This window comes from Augochlora pura, chromosome 1 (genome assembly GCF_028453695.1).
Source record: "Augochlora pura isolate Apur16 chromosome 1, APUR_v2.2.1, whole genome shotgun sequence".
NCBI classification, from domain to species: domain Eukaryota; kingdom Metazoa; phylum Arthropoda; class Insecta; order Hymenoptera; family Halictidae; genus Augochlora; species Augochlora pura.
The window spans coordinates 11,224,009-11,246,546 of record NC_135772.1 but is presented as its reverse complement, the minus strand read 5'-3'; the positions used below and the strand labels follow the sequence as shown (position 1 = coordinate 11,246,546).

The 22,538-nt window shown below is 38.4% G+C and overlaps 1 protein-coding gene across 2 annotated transcripts in view; it reads right to left on the bottom strand.

Moving 5' to 3' along the window:
* The window catches only part of Sesn (Sestrin), a 248,374-nt gene extending 227,302 nt beyond the window's left edge, over positions 1 to 21,072 (bottom strand). The window contains exon 1 of one of the 2 annotated variants that reach the window (XM_078185892.1): positions 20,777 to 21,072. The gene's annotated coding sequence lies outside the window, so the exon portion shown is untranslated. The remainder of the gene's footprint in view (positions 1 to 20,776) is intronic. The other variant, XM_078185901.1, reaches the window with a different exon arrangement.
* Positions 21,073 to 22,538: the final 1,466 nt, after the last annotated feature.

The following is a 22,538-nucleotide window of genomic DNA, read 5'->3' as shown; positions in this document are numbered from 1 at the left end:
GGGGTCGGTCGAGTAAAAACACGGATCGATTGGCGCTTTCGAGGAGAACAGGTTTTTCATAGTTCGCCGTTTCCTAGTTTGTATAACGCCGCTCCTGTTCCGCGCATAATACTCGCATAGAAACCGCCGACACGATGCGCCTATCATCGCTGCGAACCCGTGAGAAAGGACACGGAAGATCGACGATCGCTTGTAAACATCGAGAAGAGTCATGGAAATTTTCGCACGACCCTGATATTTTACGAGCCGGCTCTGAACGCGAACGCTGCACCGCGCCCACATATATTAGGTTACGGAGAACTTGCGGATTTGAAGTAGCAATTTCGAAACGTTCGAACTTCTTTGAAATGCGACAATGGAACTTCGGTTATTCTACTACTGAGGTTGTACTACTAAGGCCTGGTACTAGACTAACAAGAAGGCATATATTGCTTCTGAAACGAGAACGTGTTCGAACACCTTCTAGAATAACTTTTTCCAAATTCGTTCAAACGATTTAAATTTTTCTCAGATATTAAAAGAACTTGTTTACTAATATTTAAAAATATTTGCGCAAAAGTTATAATTGGCTGGAGTGACAGAAAAAGGACTTCACTCAACGATTTCAGTAACTTTGAAATATGTTGTTAAGGACACTTCTTTAATCATTTTTAACATATAGTCAGCCAATGTAAAATCCGCTAACACAAAAAATATCATTTGATGCAAGAGACTTATCTGGAACTGAAATATGACTATTCTTCTACAGTTGATAATTTAAAGCCACGATTATTGTTTCGCCAACCAAACATAAAATCTGACTAAAGATAGTCGCTCTTTTGTCTCGAATACGTCACGTTCGAATATTTTAACATTTTAACGAACATTTTAAGCGCGTAAATGTTCTTACATATATGGATCTGCATTCATGTATTCGTGTGATTCGTCACCTCTAATTACGAGTAGAAACCTTACACGTGGATCGACCTTCAACGGTTCATTATCTTATTTAAATCTTTCAAGCCATTTTCGAACTGACCTTTCATTTGACAGAACCAGCTCGACAAGATAAAGAATTCGTCTATTTCCGAAACCAACTGCGAGAAATGTTGACTAAAAAATACACTTCTAATATTTTTTCGAGGTCCATACCACGTTGAAAGCGCATCGGCGAGTGTCACTTGATTGACGTTCCTTGTTAGTGTGCTCGACGAATTGACTTGCAAAAATTGTATCTGCCGAAAATATGGAACGCCACTGACATGGCACTTGTCAGTCATTTCCGAAGTCTCTCTACTATACTCTCCAATAGCTTTCGAGCTTCGGTAACGTGACACACAAATAGATCATTAACAAAGAACAGTGAAATATGAAAAAATAGGAACAGTGAAAGTGATAAATGTTGTTCTACTTTGAGGACCATCCAATAAAGAATAAAAAAAGCCTTAACAAATAATGGGGAAGTAATAAATCTGAACATTTTCCTTTAACGCTATACTTTGGACTATAAAGTCTATTTTCGATATGTCAGGACTAGACACGCTTATTAATGCAATACAACATAGGAAAACTTGCCTATTCTAAAACTATGAAATACGGCTGAATAGCTTTTACTAGGATATTTATAAATGACTATGCTATACTATATAAATTACACATGTTCGAGTGTATGCCATCGCTTATGGACTGATTAAAAGGGTGATACAGATTGCATAATATCAACTCAGAATTGTCACTGTAAAAACATGTGAAGCTTATTTTATAAATCATGCATCCAGGCTCAAATGAAGAAGCTTATTAAGATTTCTCACGTGTCATGTAACAAACTGATGCTATCAAATTTTCCAAACAAAAAAATTGCAGTCGTAGTTACTATTCAGTTGCTCTCGTTTCTGCTCGTCGAACTTTATCATTCCGTGTCCTCGAGGACAGATGACTTTCGTCGCGATTCCGTAGCGGCAAGAAATTCGCAAGAAACGCAACAGGAGAAGCAACAAAATTGCAAGAAGTTTAACTTCGTTAAAAGCCTAGGCTTTGGAAGTTCAGCCGTCGGTATTTCGGGGTTGTCGCGAGCACGAACGTTGGCTAACGAGCCATATTCCGTGCTCTCGTCGCCATTAAACGCCTTACTTAATGTTAGCAAGGTTCCGACCGGCAAGCACGATCCGAATCTTGGAAAAGTCGCCAGCACGAGTTCGCGACGCTCGCCTCTTGCTGAATAAGCGGCGCGACTCGCGTGTAACTACTCCAATAACACCAGCCAAACAAATTAAATGTTCCGTGCGCTCCATGAAACAACAGGTAATTTTTATAAATTACAAACTGCACATAAATCTTCAGCATTTAAGAGAACATAGAATCACATAGGCAGAGAAATAAAGAATGCTTTTGTCTTAATTCTATACCTTCGTTAACCCTGGAAAGGGTTATGAGCGACCCAAAACAAAATCTTAATAATTATTATTTTAAAAATATAAAAAGAAACCGAAAAATCAATACACACTACATAGTACGAAGGAATTTTGTTTCATTCCTTCATAAGGTACAGCATAAGTTAAGAGGATATGGAAAACCTTAATGTTTTAGTATTTACGATTGCAGAGAAATTAAAAATTTCACGCGGTCGCCGGCAATCCCAGGGGGTAGTTTTAAAGGTAAAACAGAGGTTCAGGAATGAAATAAAATTATTTGGTTCCCGTACTTCAGTAATGCATATTTGGCTTCGCATTTTTAGAATAAGAATTCTATTAAAAATTCGATTAAATTGATTCCTCATAAAAATGTGGGAAATGTCGGCTTTTATATTTTTTTAACATTAAATTGAATGTACTCAGGCATATCACTATTTCTATCACGTTGAACGAAATTAAAGTAAGAAATTGATTAAATCATTTTATATATTTTATATACAATTGTCATTGTCATCTAATTGTTGAGATTAATGGCTACAAAATTTGAGTCCAATGAAATATAACACTATTAAAGCTTAGTCAAGAAGTCAATAATATGTTTACCGTTACTAGAAAGAATTTCACTAGAACATAGCAATCCGTCGAATTTAAATCATTTGAAAAATCCTCGGCCAAAGAGGTCTTCCGTAGCTGATCTCAAATAGATTCAATTTAGCTAAATCCCGATAGAGAGAGCACTGATCGCGCAATCTCTTCATCTAAATGAGCCCGCGGCACGAAAATTACCCATTGTAACGGAGGCTATTTTTCTTGCACTTCAAAACCCAGTGAATAATGGAAAGAAATTCACACGGGCGAAATGGAGAAGCTTGTTCTATGCGATCATAACGTAGCGTGAATACCGCGCAACTCAAAAGTGGTAACGAGAACGCCTCCTACTCTCAAGTTGAAGAACCTATAAGATGATTTACCTAAGGCTATTGCTTTTATTCTGGAAAGCAATTTGATCTCGAATCGGATCATCGGGTAAAGAACACAAACAGATTAATTTGGAAGATGAAATGATAGTATAGTCATAAGATTTATTTGTGTATTTGTGTAAAAAGGAAACTTGCATATTTATATGTCAATATTAATAATATGTATATCCGCCTTTGATCTTGATCATCCACTTTGTAAATTATTTATACAATGCATTTTTATATGAATTGTCTCATTCCACGATAATGGATTTCTTTAAATTCTCTATGGAATGATATTGCCTTCCATTTTCATAAATTGCTCGTGCAAGCTCTGCCCAACATTTTTCTACAATACTTAAATCCAGGCATATTTTCTTACCAAAAATACATTTGTACAACATTTGCACAAAACTTTCAATACATATCTTTCTTATCGGCCGTCGTCCTCATCGAATAGGTAAAAAGAGCCTTAATTGGTGATTTAACACATGTTGTCGAGATATGTCGGAGGTGCTCCAAAAATCATAGCGACATTTACGTGTAATACCTTGTATAAATAACAGAATTGTAATTCGGCTTAATAATAAATAATTTTAGAGGATGGTATATCGAAGAGGAAATTATCAATCGATACTGTTCATCCGTTAGAGGCGTCGATTTACGGTCATAAAATTCGCGACACGCGTGCGTGTATTCCAAGTAAAAGTGCGCGTTCGCTCGAACAATCGTACATTGGTCGTGCGAAGAGAAACCGTATCGTATATACCTGGAATTTAAACAATCGGCCGATTGTTATCGGGCGTGACGTCTAATAAATATGCAACGAGAATGCAGCTACACGGCGGCCGCCGGAACAAAAACATCGGAGGGGTGCCCCGGAAATTGTTTAATGGCACCGGTAGCTCGGGCACGCCGACAGCCTCCAAAAATTTCTGCCCGAAGAGCAACCGAGACAAAAGCGAGTCCAATTTCAGCGGAAACAATAACATTAACGTTTATTACGACCGCCGCGCTGTTCCTTGTCGTGTCTCGTGTGTTCGATTGGTTGTAATTACAAACTCATTAAAAACGAGAAAAAGAAGGAGACCGTCAATGTCAAGGCTCCCCGATTTTTTGCTCGTTAAACGGAAAACGCGTGTGGCAGGTTTTTTTTAATTGCCACTTACTCGAGATATTAACAACGATCGCACGGGAGTAAATGAAAAATTTCAGAACGCGGGCCGAGTTGTTCCCGAGGTTGATCATTTCACGATTGTTCTGATCCCGTTAACAGGTGCAGAAAACAGAAAATAGTTTCTTCGAATCAATTATCTTCGGAGCCTGAAGACACGCTGAAGAAACAAATTAATTCCAGATGTGCTGATTAGGAAGTAGGTGCTGCGAACGCATATCAAGGTCAACTGCGTTGATTGGATAGAATGTCAACCTTTTTTACCCCGTTCAACGATCAATGCGTTTCGAACGAGTAGTCCGATGACCCTGTGACGAAAGATCACGCAAGGTCATGAATACATAGCGAAGCGAGTTAACCTTGAAGGGACCTTAATTCACCCTGCCTAGAAAGTAATTAAATCCGTTACAAGATGATCCCTGATTTATAAAATGAATCACCTAGTGTAACTTAAAATATCTCTGTCATTGTTATCGATATGAGCAGTGGAATTTTTATAGTTCATATTCATTAAAACTATTTGTTACAATCGTTGTATAACTAAGCATTTAACGAGCTGAGATTGAAAAGCAACAGATCAAATGAAGTTTATAGCATAATGGAATTATTGGTTTCCTATCATGTTCCCCGTATTTCTGTACGTGAAGAATAAGTCTTTCTATTTTTATAGCACGTAAAATTTACTGGAGAATAATGTATGTGTAATTTTGTCATATTTAACTGTCGCCATCCTTTTGAGTTACTTATATATTATTCTATCCTTCACTGAGGTACATAAATACTCACTAGAAAATTTAAATACTTCCCTATTTACTTTTTATATGCATTCGAACAACTTTTTGTAAATAATATGGCAGTGTTATTAATTTTTATTTGGAATATTCATGACTGATGGAAAATGTAGGAAAATTGGACGTTCACGTGAAAGTTAATTGGGACTGTGGACGGTTAATTACTTGGAAGTCCATCAGATAATCGGGAGTCGGAGAGTTATTGCACAAGATTGGAAATTATTTCTCCGCGCGTGACTGTTCATTAATAAACATATCATTTATTTTATTGCCATCGTTTCCACGTTTATTTAACTCCTTCAACGAAAGTTCCGATGTTTACCACGCGTTTTCCAACGTCAGTTTTAATTGTCGTGTTTATTTGTTGGCGAATTCTGAGTCATTGGACACGTTGAGTCATCCACAATTAGTACCAGCAATATTTCTTCACGAGATGAGGAGATATTTGCAAAAAGTAATAGTAATTATCTCGTTCTCTATTTCGAGCAAATACTGTGTATAATTCAGTTTTTCTGTGAGATCCATTATTCCTCAAACTTTAAAGTCATCGATGTTTATTTAGGTGAAACTGCATAATTTTCAATGCAATCGATGCAGCTTTCAAATCTCATTAAAAAAAGCTATTTCGCTATTATTGTTCACTTATTGCGTATTATGTACAAGAGGAATCCCACAAAACGTTGAATGTGCTGTGTTAATGCAAAAGAAGCTGGCATGAGGGAACTAGTAAACTTTGTTGTCTCGTTAACCTATTAACGCACAAATCATTTCATCTATATACATATGTCATTCCAAAACAGTAAAGCTATGTTCACATTCAAACATATTCTCGTTTGATTATCAAATGACAACTGACGATATTCGATTTCCTTCGAAAATAGTTTGAACGGTCTCAAACTATTATTTACTAACTTTAGTGTAGCGTTTAGCAGTTTGGTTTTTTCACATTTTAAGTATACTACATTGTCAAATTGCAAAATCATGCGACTACACTTTTTCCTAAATTGCTCGTAGCATTGAGACGCTTACAACGAGAATTGGCAGAGCAATGCACATGGTCACAGAAAAGCGACCCACAAAGCCCTTAAACGTTGATACTGTCGCGAGTGCCAATAGAGTCCAGTTCCTTTTCGATCGCATCTCACATGAACACACATCGTCGAGGCGAGACAAGGAGAGAAGATCGAGCGTTTCCGAGCGAAGCGGAACCGAGATCGTTTTCACGTTCAAAGACGCGAAACCAATCGGCCGTTCGAACCGAACGAAATTTCCAAGGGTCGGTGAGGATCGGAAACGAGCGCTCGGGGCTTCCGGCCCCGGCCGGCGAAAAATAGTCTTGCCTGGCGTGTCTCGGTAACTCGAACGAAACCAATTCGCCCGGGACGGGCTTTAATCGCGTTTCAAGCGAGAATAAACGACCCAACCTCTACGATCCTCTCGCGTGCATCGGCCGGTCGCCCGGCCGACCGGGACTACGCTCGCCCGCGATCAAGTTCAACGACCGTAAATTTTATTTACGAAAATCCAGCAGACTGCCCCTATATAACAGTAGAAGTCTAACCCGTGGCGAAGCGGACTCCGCTGGACAGAGGCGAGTTTAACGCGCCTATCGCCCCGCCGCGCCGTGCCGCGCCGATCATGTATAAAAGGGGGGCCCCGCGATTTGCTTAAGCAAACCTAACGGTCTGATACTTCGGTCACGAGTCGACAGAAAGAAACGTGTAGCATCGATCGCGGCTTCGACGCCGACTACTTCCAGACCACTCCTTGGCCGTCTAAAAATGGATTATCTTGCGACACTCGACGGCATTATTATATTTACGAAGCTCCGCTCGGCCGTAATGGAATCCTCGCGATCCCATTGTGCGCGGAAACGTCTTGTAATCGAGTCCGCGGCAGATTCGGATCTCCTTATCTCTACGAGCCGCGAGACTTGATGCCCGATCCCTGATTCTGAAGATGAAACCGTTTGATTCCGTGTACACTAAACCTAAGTTCGGGGAACGATTAACGGCAGATGATCGTTTCCCCGAAATAAAGTAATGCAATTTCAAACAGTATTAATGCGTAAATTTACTGACCAGAACAGTTTAACATTAGAACTACCAAGCCCTAAATATGTATATTGTTGTCTATTAAGATATAAGCTTGAATAAAGAAGTATATGTATATACACATTTTTATAGCATAAAGAACTGTAAAAGCAAGAATTAAAAATCAATCATTTTGATTGGTTCGATAGTTTAGGTGTCATGTAGTTCCAATATTCTATGCCTTGCGTTTCCTTAATCAATTCGGATAATAGAGGTCCAACTCTACACTTATCGAACGTAAAAATATGCTTCATAAAAACGACGACTTCGCGGAACAGTCGTTGCATTATACTGGCGTAATTATAGTCCATTCAGCTTGAATAGTTCCGAGACTATATTTATTCGAGACCTTCGATAATACAAAATTGAATCATTATTGATAGGTATATTCTAACTGATAAAGTTGAAGTGGAACGCTTCCATTAAAGTCCACTTAATAATACGATCATCCGATTATATGAGCTCATTTTTGACATTGGAATAACCATTAAGGTGCAACCTTGAAATACGATTCTCTTAATCCTCGCACAGCTTGCATGATCATTCTTACTCTCTACAGTCAATTTCAGATTCGTTTGAGTGTTCTGATTTAAATTGTAGTGCTTATAAACGAATTAAAAATTGTAGACAATATCATAATATTTTTATATATAAGATAATATAATAATTTTATTAATATATAATATATATATTTAACCAAATTTTCATTGGAAAGTAATAATTATTTGAAAAATTCTTTCATATTTGCAATGATATTTATAAAAATATTTCCAAGGACACTCTCAAATCCTTGATTTTATTGAATTAACAGAATATTTTATGTTTACATATTCGACGCAAGTCATTAAATAAGTGTTTCTTTTAGTTTATTATGTAAATTATACAAATTTTGAAAATTTGTCTTCCCGAATGTTTCTGGTAAATTGTTTACGGCATTTCTTGAAGCAAAATTTATTGAATGCTTCACTTTGTTACCACAAGCTTTTATTTTTACATCCAATATAGCTTGTATCTCCTACAAAATTCCATTTTCTTCTATTTAGTTCCCATTGATTACTTCTAATCGAATGACTTTTGCTTTTACTGAGACACTGTTAGAACTTGTATCTCTTCCGTTTAATATATCCATCCCACTTATACCATTCACACCAAGTAATAAAGAAATACTTTAACAACGCGGTTGTAGTAGCAATGTGAAACGATTGATAGAATACTGTTTGAAAAACATTGAAAATTGACGAGCAAACCGTGAATGTGTATTTTAGAACTTCATATAGTTACATATACATGCATAGATTAAAGAATACGATTATAAAGAATTCTGCAAGAATAACTTAATTCGAGTTGAGATGCTATCGTGCAATTAAAGACAACCCGAAGTAATACGAACGAAAGCGATTTCGTTATCGATGAATCAATTGCCTCGGCATGTGTATCGGATGTCGAACAACGTCGCCGATGACAGTTAGTCGTTCCGGAGCGGGCGACGATAATTTCTATAAATAAAGCCAGGCAAAAGCCGTCGCCCCGGATTGAGGAACACTGGCGGTGCGGCGGCTGTTCGCAGACTGCGAGGCGCACAACGGACATTCGCGCAATACTGTGTCATTCGAGATTGAATAATCGCGTTTCGCGATATAAAAAACACGATCGATACGATAGCGCGAGCGGAGTCCGCGAGCTCGATAACCGATAACGCGTTTGATAACCGGAGACCGTCTCGCTTCGATTAGCAGACCGACGATCGAGTCGCGGAATCGATCGCGGCAGGTTTTGTTCGCCGATCGAGGACAATTCTAGGATCGTTTATCTCGCGGCGATCCCATTCTACGCCCCGAAGATCACGAGTTTCCCGGCCACCTTCCTTATTGTTAGACGCATTAAGCCGCGCAACAACCGTAATTACCATTTATTTGCATCAGGAATAATGATTTAATGACAGCGTTCTGGCAACGCACGATTCATCAACAGCGCGCGCTTCGGCCGAACGAGCAAAATGAAGAAGCAAACGAAAAAACCGCGGGGCGCGGCGGCACGCGTGGTTATCCAGTTTTGCAAAACGAGAGGGCATGTACCGGAAGACACGATTAAAAAATTAATAGAGACCGTTGTAATTAGGCTGCGGTACGTTCGCGTCAACGAAACGCGAACGGATATGCCGAGTGCGATAAGGGACTAGTGTGCGAACGAAATGGTTCTCCGAACTGGGCGACTACAAAATCAACATGAATTTCTCTGATTATTATCACTTTTTGGACAATCCTCTATTAAAAATCTTGGTAATTCTCTTATCTTGCGACTTTTCTCACAGGAAACCTAATTAGATCTCCTTTGTTATTAACTCTTCGCCGACGAGGTATTTTTTTACTAACACGGCCGACGACCTGTGTCTTTCAAACTCAGGATTAATTTTTTATTCTTTGTATCTTTTTACTGTATTGTATAGCCAGGTAACCAGACCTTTCCGCTTCGAAGATATTCAAAGATAAGAATTTCGCCTGAGTATTTAAAACCTCAGGCTGCTGATGGAAGGTTAATGGTCTTCTAGAAGAAACAATTTGTATTTACTATACAGGCGCTCTAAAATGTACTACTGTGAACAAAAAGTAAGGTAAATTTGTTTATCAAATGTAAATTCTTTACTTATTCTCACAAATCAATTTCATTCCCTTCAAAGTAATCCCCGTCCGATAAAACGCACTTTTGCCAACGCTTTTTCCAGTTCTCGAAACAGTCGGAATAGTCTTTTTCCGGTATAGCCTTCAAGACCTTCTTCGATTCGGTTTTCATCTCGCAATCGTGTCAAAACGGCGTCCCCGCATTGGCCTTTTGAGTTTGCTGAATAGCCAGAAGTTGCACGGAGCCAAATCAGGCGAATACGGTGGTTGCGGAACGATATGAGCCGAGTTTTTGGCAAAAATGTCGCGAAGAGCCAATGCAGTATCACATGATGCAGTATCACATGGTGCATTATCGTGATGACTTTCGGTTGTTTACAAAAACACGTGTAACTCGGAGGTAATTAAACCTATTGACAAACAGACGCTTGGCAAATGTTATAGACAGTTCTACCAACCTAGGAAAAAAAAAATAAAAAAAGAATAAATAAAGAATTTACATTTTATAAACAAATTCACGTTACTTTTTGTTCACAGTGTTATTTGTATACTAACTTTTCCGTTTTCAACAAATTATCGAAATCAAAACCGTCATCATTTCGTGAAGTCGGGTTTCAAGGAAGAATGCCGCAAGTCACGTTTTCACTTCTCCATATTGTCGCTTAAAGTTCTGACCATTTTTGCTTTATCGAATTGCAAATTTGTTTAAATCTATAGAATTTGTTACCACAAGGTTTTTTTATTCAATTAATACATTAACTTAATTTTTTGAAATACAGTTACAGATGCAACGAGTAAAATCAGAGGTTTATTTGGAAAAGTCACAAATTTCTTTTTTATTACTAAAATCTCTTGGTTTTAAGTGTTTTTGAATCGTAACTGATCAAACGAAAAATCATCAAAGTGGTTTGAAACACTCACGCACACGAACCGATTTGCTCGAATATGGACGGATAAAACGCATACGGTATAAACGCTTTCAATTAATTGAATGGAAGCCTCGAACGAGGATCTATGTTATAACATTGACCTTTATTCGATGTTTCAATGGAATTTTAAAGCTTCTGATTTATTTGTTCAATGTAACCGTATCCCAAAGCGGAAGCTTTAATAAAGCTGAACGATGAGTTTTCTATGTGGAGTTTTTTTTTCGAAATTCATCTGTACTAACTCCGTGGAAAAACGCGCATTCAATCAGAATCGTGGTATCCTCAAAGAGCTTTCAAACGAGCTAATTGTTATCGTAAATCAATGTAGAGCAACCCATTGCAATTTAAATGCATTGCTCGCTCGCGTAGGAATCGTTAACGATCCAAAACGTGTATGCGGTACTGAAATTCAATGTATTAATCGTACTGCTTGGCAGTAGTCGCTTTATAAAGGCACAGCGCGCTAAGTTAATTAGTCAGCAACAGGAATACAAGTTTCATTTGCCATCGCTTATGCAAATATTAATCGACGAATCAAATAATAGAGCCTGTTCCTGTACTTCTGTTTCATTCAAAGAGTTTAACGTACCCTTCGTCAATAATTGAGTTATTTCTAACGTCCATAACTGAAACGAACCTTACATGTGTTCTTCATGAAAACGCCACTAATTAGGTTAGTCAGTAATCTCCAAACCTGTTGTCTTAAACTTCCGTCACGATTTAGAAAAATCAATGACAAAATTACCTAAACAATTTGGTCAGTGTAGCTTTTCTGTAGCTATTCTTCTTAGAATCGGTGCAACTTTGAAAAGTATTGATACAATTTGTGTAAGCGATCTCTGACATGGTCGCCGGTCAGGCGGCGCACTGTTTATGTCTCCGAGATAAGGAGGTCTCTGTTTGGGTGATGAGATGGTTCGTCGAGGGGAGGAGGCCCTTTTTCGAAGAGAAAGAGTCAGTCGAATAAAGATCTTTGCCAAAGAAGCAGCCCACCTAATTTCTCACCTTGTGTCTTCTACATTTGATATACATATGTGGTTTACGCGATGACTATATCATACTGTATTATCTTTTCATTCTAGGCAATTCATTCACACAGCTGAATGGTAGAAAGAACGAAGCATACTGATAAAATGCTCAAATTCAAGGACACGCTGAGCGATTCTCAACGCAAACATAACTGTATACAGTTTCGATGATCCGTCAGATTTATTTTCTAGAAAAACACTAGAGATTCTTGAAACGTGGGCTCGCTGCCGGTTAAGTTTCTAAAGAATCCAGACCGAATCTTTCGAGTCTCGCAAGATATACCGAACAACTATCGAATTTCCATAAAACAATACGTTTCCCGTCCGAGCCGAGGAGTGGACTCAAACTTACGATCGATACTGTATCTACCCTCGGCGGAATAAAGATAAAAATAAACGCCACGATCGACAAAAAGTTTCTACCCGCGAACAGTCCCCTCGGCAATAAAACGCGATCTGCTCCGGAGATGCCGAGCGAGCGTATTGTTCCGAAACAACGTTCGGCCGAAGAACAATTCGATCCCGGGGTCGTGGTCGTGGCAACGACTCTTCGACTGCGACATCATGTTCGCTTAAACAGCCGCGGCATCGCTGTCCAACGAGAATCGGCGAATTCAGCCGATTTAACAAATCGTTGTTTATGATGTATTACAACACGCCGAATTGCACTAGGTTTCCCAAATGCAAAAGAGTTAAAGGAGTTTCTGGCCGTAAAACGTGGTTTTTTTTATCAACTACTTGCATCGGCGTTTTTCGTACACATTTGTTACTTTTTCAAAGATATTTGCAAATTTTTACATCGGGTAATAATTAAAACTAGCGGTGAGTCAGAACTTTATACATCATGCTCATGGTTGCCAAGATCCGATCGTTTTATCTATCAGAAACAACGAAAAAATAAAAAGGTTCTTCAAAAGGAAAGAAACAAATTGAAGAAACAAAAATCGTGGTTTTGTCTTGATATTTGACACTTTTAACTAAAAAATGTGAGAAATTTGCAGTTTTTTTTTAATTTTTTAACGTTTGTAACTTGACATTGCGTTAACCGATTCTGATAAAACTTTCAATATGCATATAATTTATCGAGATCTACAAACGCATTTTTAAAACTTTTGTTTTGGACTGAAATAAAGAAATTAAAAAAATACAAATATTTTTTATTTTATTTTGTCACTCTGAACAGTAGTAAAATTTAAAAGAAGCATTATAGTTACGGTCTAGTAAACTGATCCTTCTGTCGTCTAAAAAAATTGAAATCATTTAGTCTAATTCTAAAAAAATTATTGCACTTTGAAAAGTATCCGAATATTAGCGGAAGTTACTAAATACGACATCATGATGACGAATCCTGTGGCCAACGATAAAGCCGTAATTTCGAATTGTTTAATTCACAAAGAACCGCAATTCCACGCTAGTGAATCGTCTCGTCATTTCCCTTTTTTGTGACTTTCGAGACACCATTGCACAAGTAGAAGAATCGGTCCGCTAAAAGAAAAAACGGTTGTGGTACAACGAGTTCGGATCAGTTCAGTTTACACTTTTATTCCGTCTGTTTCTATTTTTGTTGGTCGGTGACAGGGGACGGAGACTCGAAACGGGACAAGGTTACAAACAGATCGAACTTTGGCTGAAAGAGGATTCGAGTTCAGCGTGGTCTAACTCGCCAATCGGAAAATCTGAGATTGTACTTGAAATATTACCAAGCATCGCGATCATGTGTTTCGATATTGACGCGGTGTTGATGTAGATATCAATTCTTATCTAATTTAGATCCCCGTGTTCCGGGTGAATTGGTTCGAGTAGCGCGATGATAGAATCGTGTCCACTAGCTAAGTAATCGTACTCGTTCAATCGGTAATTAAATTAAATGAGATCAGAGGCGGATACTGATGGAGTATTTGGGATTATTCACATTGCTTTGTTCGGATCATATGTCCTGAATGCTGTTTGTCTCTCGAATTGTATGGTGTTCTCGTATTTCACGATAAAGATTGTTTATCTTTATAGATGGAATGGCTATCTTCTGAATAAAACAATACAGAAATTTAATCGCTAGTTAAATATCCTTGGCTTGGAAATTGTAGCATACGTTCGCATAAATTAAATTCTGTTAGGATTTTTAGAACGTAAAAGAATTAAATCAGCGTTCATTATGATCAATTTTATCTTTACAGTTTCAGTTTCACTAATTAAATGACTTCGTTTTTGTTGGAATTTTTGAGATCGATATTCGACACTTAAGATAAAATATTTTGCGCATCGATTCATTCACCTGACATTAAATATTTGTAATGTAAATATTAGTAGATATTAAGTATTCAACCACTGAACGAGGTTTCCACGCTGGTCTTAGCAGGCAAGGTACTGTATCTTTTCAACGAACATCTGCTTTACGTCAAAACGGGTACGAAACAATTGAAGGTTCCACTACAACAACGTACTAGAAGGCCAGAAAGAATTCCTAAAGAACCAGTTTTTCGAGCTTGCAAACAAAAAGTGCTCTTGCAACGTTCCCTCGCGTTCTGTAAAATCGAAAAACCTGTCGAAACAGACCCAACATGCGTTAGACCGCAGATAAACGAATAAACATTACAATTCGCCAATCTTCGCCGTCCTGTTGTACAAGGGGCGCTCGATTATGTGGTACAACGTTCGCAATTAACCGAACGATTGTTGAATTGGTTTTAAACGGTATCTTTTACGCGAGTCAATTCCGACTGGTCATGTGCTGACGAACAGCACGCTGTACAAATGGGAATTTGTTTACGATGGCGAGCAAGGATTCGACGGTGTTAGCGGCAGAGGTTTGCGGTGGGGGGGGGGGGGGGGAGGAGAAAGAATACCAAAAAAGAAAAGAAGAACGAAGGGAAGGAACGGTAGCAACGGTAGCGACGTAGCTCTCTTATTTCATTAGCCAATCGAGCACAAATAAGAAGTAGCGCAGCGGAGTCTAAAGCCAGGTGACTCACGCCGTGCTAGCTAGCACGCGAAACCCGATTGCTTCTAAATAGCGATGCATATTATATGCGACCACAGGAATATAGTCCGAACTGTAAATCCTCTGGAGATTGCGTGGCTAACAGAGCATTTTACCAACTACAATAACTATGAAACTTTTTCGTTTGTTCCGCGTAGGCCTCCGCCTATCGCAGACGTCGCGTGCAACTTTTCCGAATCTACGTAAATTATTCATCGCGATTCATGGCACCGGGTATCTCCGGCAAACTTAAAAAATGGGAGGTACTCTAATTCGAAGGTTCGACGAATCGATGTTCATGAAAAATTCAAATTACAGTTCAAGTCAGAGATTGAAAATACCTACCAAAAGACCAAAAGTCTCATAACTGTCAGAAAATATACCGGCGGTCTTGGTTTCGGTTTTTCCTGATGGATATTGTATCATTTCTGGATCTTTGTCATTTATATGTTGTTGTCTATCACAGGAAACGAAAACCTAGACCTGAAAAATAACAGTCGTAGAATAATTTAAATTTTGAAAATACTGGAACGGTAATTAATATCAACCAGAACGAATATATCTTATAACAATTATGAGACCGTTTCGATTTTCCAGAACTGTTTCAAAAACCGAAACCGATATTACGACTGTTTTTACCTCCTGGTTCAAATTCAAAGAAGAGTATAGTTCCACCGGGTCAGGACTATCGATATTTTTAACATTTATTATTTGTTAATAACAAGCCAATTAATTTTCGATTTTGCGAATAAACATTTTATATTACTTCCAATCACTTTTACTAAAATTTTTCAAAATACTTGAGAATCATTTGATTTGTGCCCTGTACACAGTAGACGTGTGTAAGTTTCTTAAACTGGAACAATTTGTACTATTAGACGAAAATAGGGACTAGGATTTTTATGCAGTATAAAAATTGTCTGTATCAACTGCAAGAGATAGAAGCTGAATGGACAACTATTTCCTTTTCTAATTATTTACACAATTCGAACGTAACACAGTAGCATTTTTAAATTCTTTAAATGCCTTTAATCTATTGCATTCTATCTACTTGCTTTTGTCATAAATGCATAATATCGACAGTCCAATCATAACTGTGGATATCTCTAAATCATTTTTCAAATCTGTTTAGTCGTACGACCAAACAATACTTGTAACTCGTTTTATTAATTTATTTATAGCGTTTGGGAAACTAAGGTCGTGCTCACACGCGATGCATTTAGTTCTAACAAGGTGAGTTAATACGATATAAATCGGTTAAACGCATACATAGCGATCGCAGCAAAATCGGTAACACAGGTCGAACCTGTAACGAGACTTGGAAAGAGTTAATTGAGCACGAAACAAGCGCCAAAGTAGAGTAGGAGTGAAATTATGTGTTGTTAACCGCGTTAATTACAATTATTTGCGTATCTTCCAATGAGTTTCCTTTATCTACCGCTTTACAAAATGCTTGGCTGCGTTAATATAATTTGCATCCTGCTCGTGTTTTTCATATCGCTGAATGAAACACATCATCTTTGTCTTTGATTACGTTCGTGCAAGAATCTAGATTTGAGAAGTTAGCCTTTTAACCCATTCCAGAAGAATTTTTTCCAACAGTAAATTCACAATATATTCAGTAATACAAAATTTATATAAAGTATGCTTTTCAAACTCTAACTATGATTCTATTAGTCTTTAAAATATGTTTCGAAAATGACAATGGCCTCGACAGACTTAAAAGGCTAAAAGTAGCTCTAATTACGGCGTCGATTTCAAAATTTGAGCTCGCAAGATTAAATATGTTTGTGTAGAATTGGTAGCAGTACCTTTTCAGCATCTCAAAAAATCTCAATTTCTGTTGTCCAATGAGGCACTCTCTTCAGTAATCCACGATCAAATACATGTCCCTAGAGATATATTGCTGTCTGTTACCGTAATTATCACAAGTTCACTTCAACAAGGTAGAAAGCACAATTAGTTTCTTCGAATAGTTCGGTTTCCGACGCAAATCAGTTAACCGAAGCCGAATCAGCAACATGGGACGGTCGCCTAATCAAATAAAGTCTACATTCGAACATAGAGTACCGACGCTCAACCACTGCTCGACCACGGGTGTGCAAAGATTGAAGTCGATCAAGCATCAGGGATCTCTTCCACGCTCTTAACCCTGTCGCGTTGTTAGGGTCTCTTTCAACCGAATTACATTTTTATTCCTACAAGGGTATATCGTAACTGCGTGGTACTTTTTCTTATTGACAAAGATCTTAACTTAAAGCTGCTGATTGTATTGAAACTTGGCCTACATGCGGAGTATCGAAAAATGCTCAACCGTGCGCGACCTAGCTCGACATCGAATTAACATGTATTATAATATACAAACTCGTCACAGAAAACACAGTGACCATATTACGACTATAGGACAAAAACCAGGAATTTTATTTATGAATAAAATATATATAATTGAAGTTCTTAAAGTAAACCTTGACGTAACCGAGATATTTTCACCTACAATATCGCCTCGTATATAGAAAGATACCGCCGTAGAATATTTTCCATCCGATCGATTTTTCCATTTCGGAGAAAACTCCATCGGCCATTTGATAAGAATCACCCTACATATGTTCACAAAACATTGCTATCGGCAAGTTAAAGTATGATAATGCTCTTTTGTCAGCCGCATCTTTATTATGTCAAAAATGGTTTGAAAAAAAATGCAGATAAGACTCCAATGCAGAGACTCCATTTACACGACCTATTACTGAGATTTCTGTGCAACCTTTAACCATTTGAGTGCCACGCAATCACCGATTCCTTGTATAAAAATGTAATATTATATTTTTCCTGTCATTCCTTATATTCTTATTAATTTACGTCATTGATACTGTTCATACATGTGGTACCAAAACCGTAGTACCATTGAAATTAGACTGCGGATGTTGGTGCGCTAAAATTGAGCAATATCAAACAGTGAAAACATTAGAGAAATCTAGGAACATTCTTCTGTTTGTTACAATTAATGCAATAAATTTTTATTTTGCATAAACATCTGCTGCCGAGTCATAATCATTGTGGTTTATTTAAAACTTTAAAGGATCGAGTAGAGAAGAGCAATCACGTTGCGCATTCCGCGGCGTGAAGCGGAAGAAGCATGATCGCACTTTTGGCAATCTTCGATTGGATTTCGCGAAAGCACTCAAACGGTTGACCTAGGTTTCCGTTGAAAACTAGCCGGAAAATTTACCGGAACAGGATTGAGAGTTTACGTGAAAAATATCGGGTGGCTGACGGCTGTATGCCTGGCGGCGTGCACCCGTGAACGGAACGATTCTGACGAAAGAGGGTGTTCGGGAGAGGATTGCACCCTCGGAGATGCGGCGCGCGCGTTGCACTCCCGGTGTCACCTTGAAACAGTGCGCGGTCTCTGAGCGCGATCTCTGAACGCGGGCTGAACGCGTCAAGGAGACGCACAAAGAAAACGGTACGGGGAACTAGTTCGACGAAGTCGAGCGAGCGTTCTCGGGCGCGCGCGACGTGCACCACGAACAATACGATATTCTAGGAGGAAACGGTGTAGAAGAAGGTAGAGAGGCGGAGGAGGAGACCTCTCGGCGGGAACCGAGTTGGCAGTGGGAAGAGGATAGGCGGCGCAGGGCAGGGAGGGCAGAGAGAGCAGAGGAGTAGGAGAAGAGGACGGCAGGAGGGCCGGCGAAGCACGTGAAAGGCGATTTAAAGGGAAAAAGAAGGAGGCAGTGGCCTTTAAAAAAAAAAGATGAAGAAGGAAGGAACATGGCGAACCGGTCGCAGCCTCCATTCGTCAGCTGGGTGCTCAGCTGCAACCGGGCGCGGTGACCTCGGACGCGGCTTCACGGAAAACCAAGTGAATTTGCAAGCAATAACGGTGTCACGCGGTGTTCGTAACGTGCTTTCGTACTCCGTACACCCGCGCTAACTCGCGCACGCACGCATGCACGCACGCACCCATCATGCTACTTTTCTCTACACTCCTCCGCTCCCTCTAGGATCGCTCATCCGTCTTCTCCTCGTACCCTCTCCGGCTTTCCACTTAGACCAGTCGCTGTTCGGGAATTTTTAAATGCCAGTAACACATGAAGTTTCCTCTGACCTGGCAACACTCTGTAAACGCGGTCATCGGTCGCCTTACAAGTGATCGAAAGTACACCCCGGCCGACTGACAGTTCAACGACATTCGCGTTTACCATTGCGCCAGGAACATGCTTTCCTTCGCGCAGCGTTCCGAACCGTGTACGCTGCTGGGGCTGCAACGAAGGTTCGAACAGTTCCAGTGCGAAGGTATTCTCGATCACTTGGACCTACGAATACTTGTCGATGTCAGAATATTATTTTCGACAGGAGTCATCGAAAAGATATCATTCCAACGTCAAATGTAATAATTGAAACATGTTGAAGTTAATTAAAAGTTCAAACCACGAATTGCTTCTTCAAATTTCATATAATCAAATCGGACCCGTTCAACATTTTCAATTTGTCTCTGAATAATCTGTATACTTTGCATTTTATTTAATTTGGACTTTGAATTGTACCTAGTACATAATTAATTACTATAATTATCATAAATATAAAATATTTTACAATATCGACTAAGGTTTGAATTTGAATTATTTGGGGTTAAACAGTTTTGATAGTTGTAACACGACGTCAAATCATTAAGCAGATTTTCGAAAATATCAGCTAATACACAAACATTTGGTACCACTTTGTGTATCAATGAAATCTATCTTATTAAGCGTGAATTCTAAGAATTACCTCAATTCGTTCATTTGGTTTTCATACAATATAATTTGGTTGGAAATTGATAAGTGGTCCCAAACTATCAGCTGCTAGTTGTGTCTGAAATTTCAAAGTCAACTGTACGTCTATTTAGTATTTTTGTGGGAGCATTTTCAAATACTTGATAGAATTTAATGCGATCGTAATATGAACAACTGCTGCTTTAAGCAGTTTGAACACTCTGGATTTTACACAACAGAAATATATATACACGTTCAGGTTGACAACGATTCGATCGTTTCGATGCGACGGAATTAGAATTGTACAATGTCTAGATCACGTCGACTCATTCGTGTGACCCATCTGTATTACGCGCGTTGTTACTAGGCCTCTAATGTACCGGCGAACAAATCGCGATTTTTTGACTAAACCAAAAGCGATTCGTCAAGACCACCGAAAAGCTTTGGATAAAATCTAGCCTCTCCGGTCAGATCATTCGTATTTTTGTAAGATCACTAGATTTAACGACAACACAAATCACTAATAGACACTTTACTATCGGATAACCGTACCACTTTTAAATTTCAGTGTTCACTTGGATTCGAATAGTGGACAGTGAGCCAGTAAAAGGACGACAGGCCGATCAATGTACCTCTCTTTTTTTCTTTCCTCTCCTTTCAAAAAATAATTGTCGCTAAGACGAACAAATCACTGAAAATCGGTACACTGCGATGTCGAACGGTTGGAAACAAGAGACACTCATGGAATGTTACAATTCGGATGTAAGAGGTTACAAGTTAAGTGTCACAAATGTAAACTGCATGATATTTACGGTAACCTTGCGTCACTATTCGCAATAATGCTGGAAATAGGGAATTTGAACGAGAAGAAAAAATGAGAAAAGGACGAGAATGTTTTCGGAAGAAATACTGTAAACCGGTCGGTGCGTTCGTTCATCAGCTGAGAGGCCAGCTGAACCCAACGGCCGCTGTAACCTCAACTTTTCTAATAGTCTCTGTTTCGTAGGGAATGATTAATTGTCGGCGCGGTTATGCCATGCTGATAGAGAAAACGAAGAAATACCTTGGTGTACAGGTTTCATCGACGGGTGAACCACGGAACTCGCGAAAACACTAACTTTCTGGGGATAAAACTTTTTGAAAGCCCACTCACAATGGAATCTTCCAGTAGACTGGCCGAGCCGGCAAGCCGTTCCCTCTTGCGTGCACACCCACCGTTCCGTACAAAGTCTCGCGTTTTACACAGCGGGAACCTCTTCTCATGGACCGATTCGATTTTCGGAGGTGTGGAACAGTACGCCGGGATCACAACCTGCCGTTTCGTCACCTTAGAAAACTCTTATTTGCAGCAGAAACGCGGCGGTGCGCATACCGCTGACAGTTCCCGAGCTGTCACTTCACGACGAGCACGGACCTGCTGCCATCTTAGGCCGCGACCGGGTACTAGGACTCCATTTGAAAGAACCGCTCTCCGACTCCGACCACCTAGCAACAAGATCAATAGACTAACTTACAACAAGTCGAGCAGCACCCGGTGTATCCTATAGCGTTCCTATTAATTATTTAATAGAGCCATATTAAGTCCGCAAACAGTTTCTTTTCTTTCGCACTTTCGATCCTCCTCGAACAAGCGTTGTTTACGATTGACAGGATTTCCTGTTGCCTCCTACAATTTCTATGAAAACTGTAATCAAAGGAGATTTATTCATTATTTTGTACGTTTTAAGTTTTTGTGGTGTCGTGAATTTACAACTATTAGATTGGATAGGAATTTCGGTACCGTATCAATTATTTTATTTTTGTAGTTATTATGTTATTCAATTCACGAAGTACCGACTAATCTAATGGGTTAGTAATACAGATCCATAGTCACTTCTTTCGTGTTTTATTGTTTCGGTATATGATTTTTTTGTTTATAACATACTTTTAGTTGTGAAAACCGTTTTTTAAATAAATTTGCGTCTGTTTTTATTAGTTATAAAAAGACAGAATTTCAATCTATAATTTTCAAACTTTAAATACTGTAAAATCAGAGTCATAAATTAAAACTCGTTTTCTATATTGCTGAAACAAATTTTTTTATAATTTTTTTTTCATAGGAGACACCTGAAATATCTTCACAGTTATAATAGCTGTCCACCCCACTACTACGTTACAAGTGTCAAGTAATACAAGTGGGTTTGACAGATGTTATGACAATCTCACTAACTTCTTACGAAAAAGGACTATAATCGGTATCTGAAAGATAAAAATAAATAAATAAACTCAATACGGTTTTCTAAGGAGTTATCAAATAGCAGTACATTATTCACTGTTTTTTACTTCGTTGTCTTTTAAATTTTTTAATTCTTAACATATTGAATGCTATTTGAGTTATCAACGAATAGAAATTTGTTAATATCGTAATTAACTCGATAATTATGCACAGCAGAAATTGCGTTGCTGAATAATAATAGTAACAATATTTAATATTATTGATAATTAGTAATAATAATAATAATATTTGACGATATTGATAATTAATAATAAGAATAGCAATATTTGATTAGGCTGCTGATGAAATTTAAGATACCTGTGTGAAGCAATAGTTGTGTCATATACATCGTGTTCATTGATGTAGTTAATTAATTTTTAATACAGAATTGTCTTATCTTCGAACGGTTAATAACCGATATTACTGTTTCACCAACTCAGTAATTGACCTTGGTCTTGTTATTTAATTAATTACTTATTGATGATATTTTTATCGTATTCCTTATAAATGTAATAAATTAATTACAGGCAATTTGGGAAATATTTTATAAATTATTTGAAGATGGAAAAAT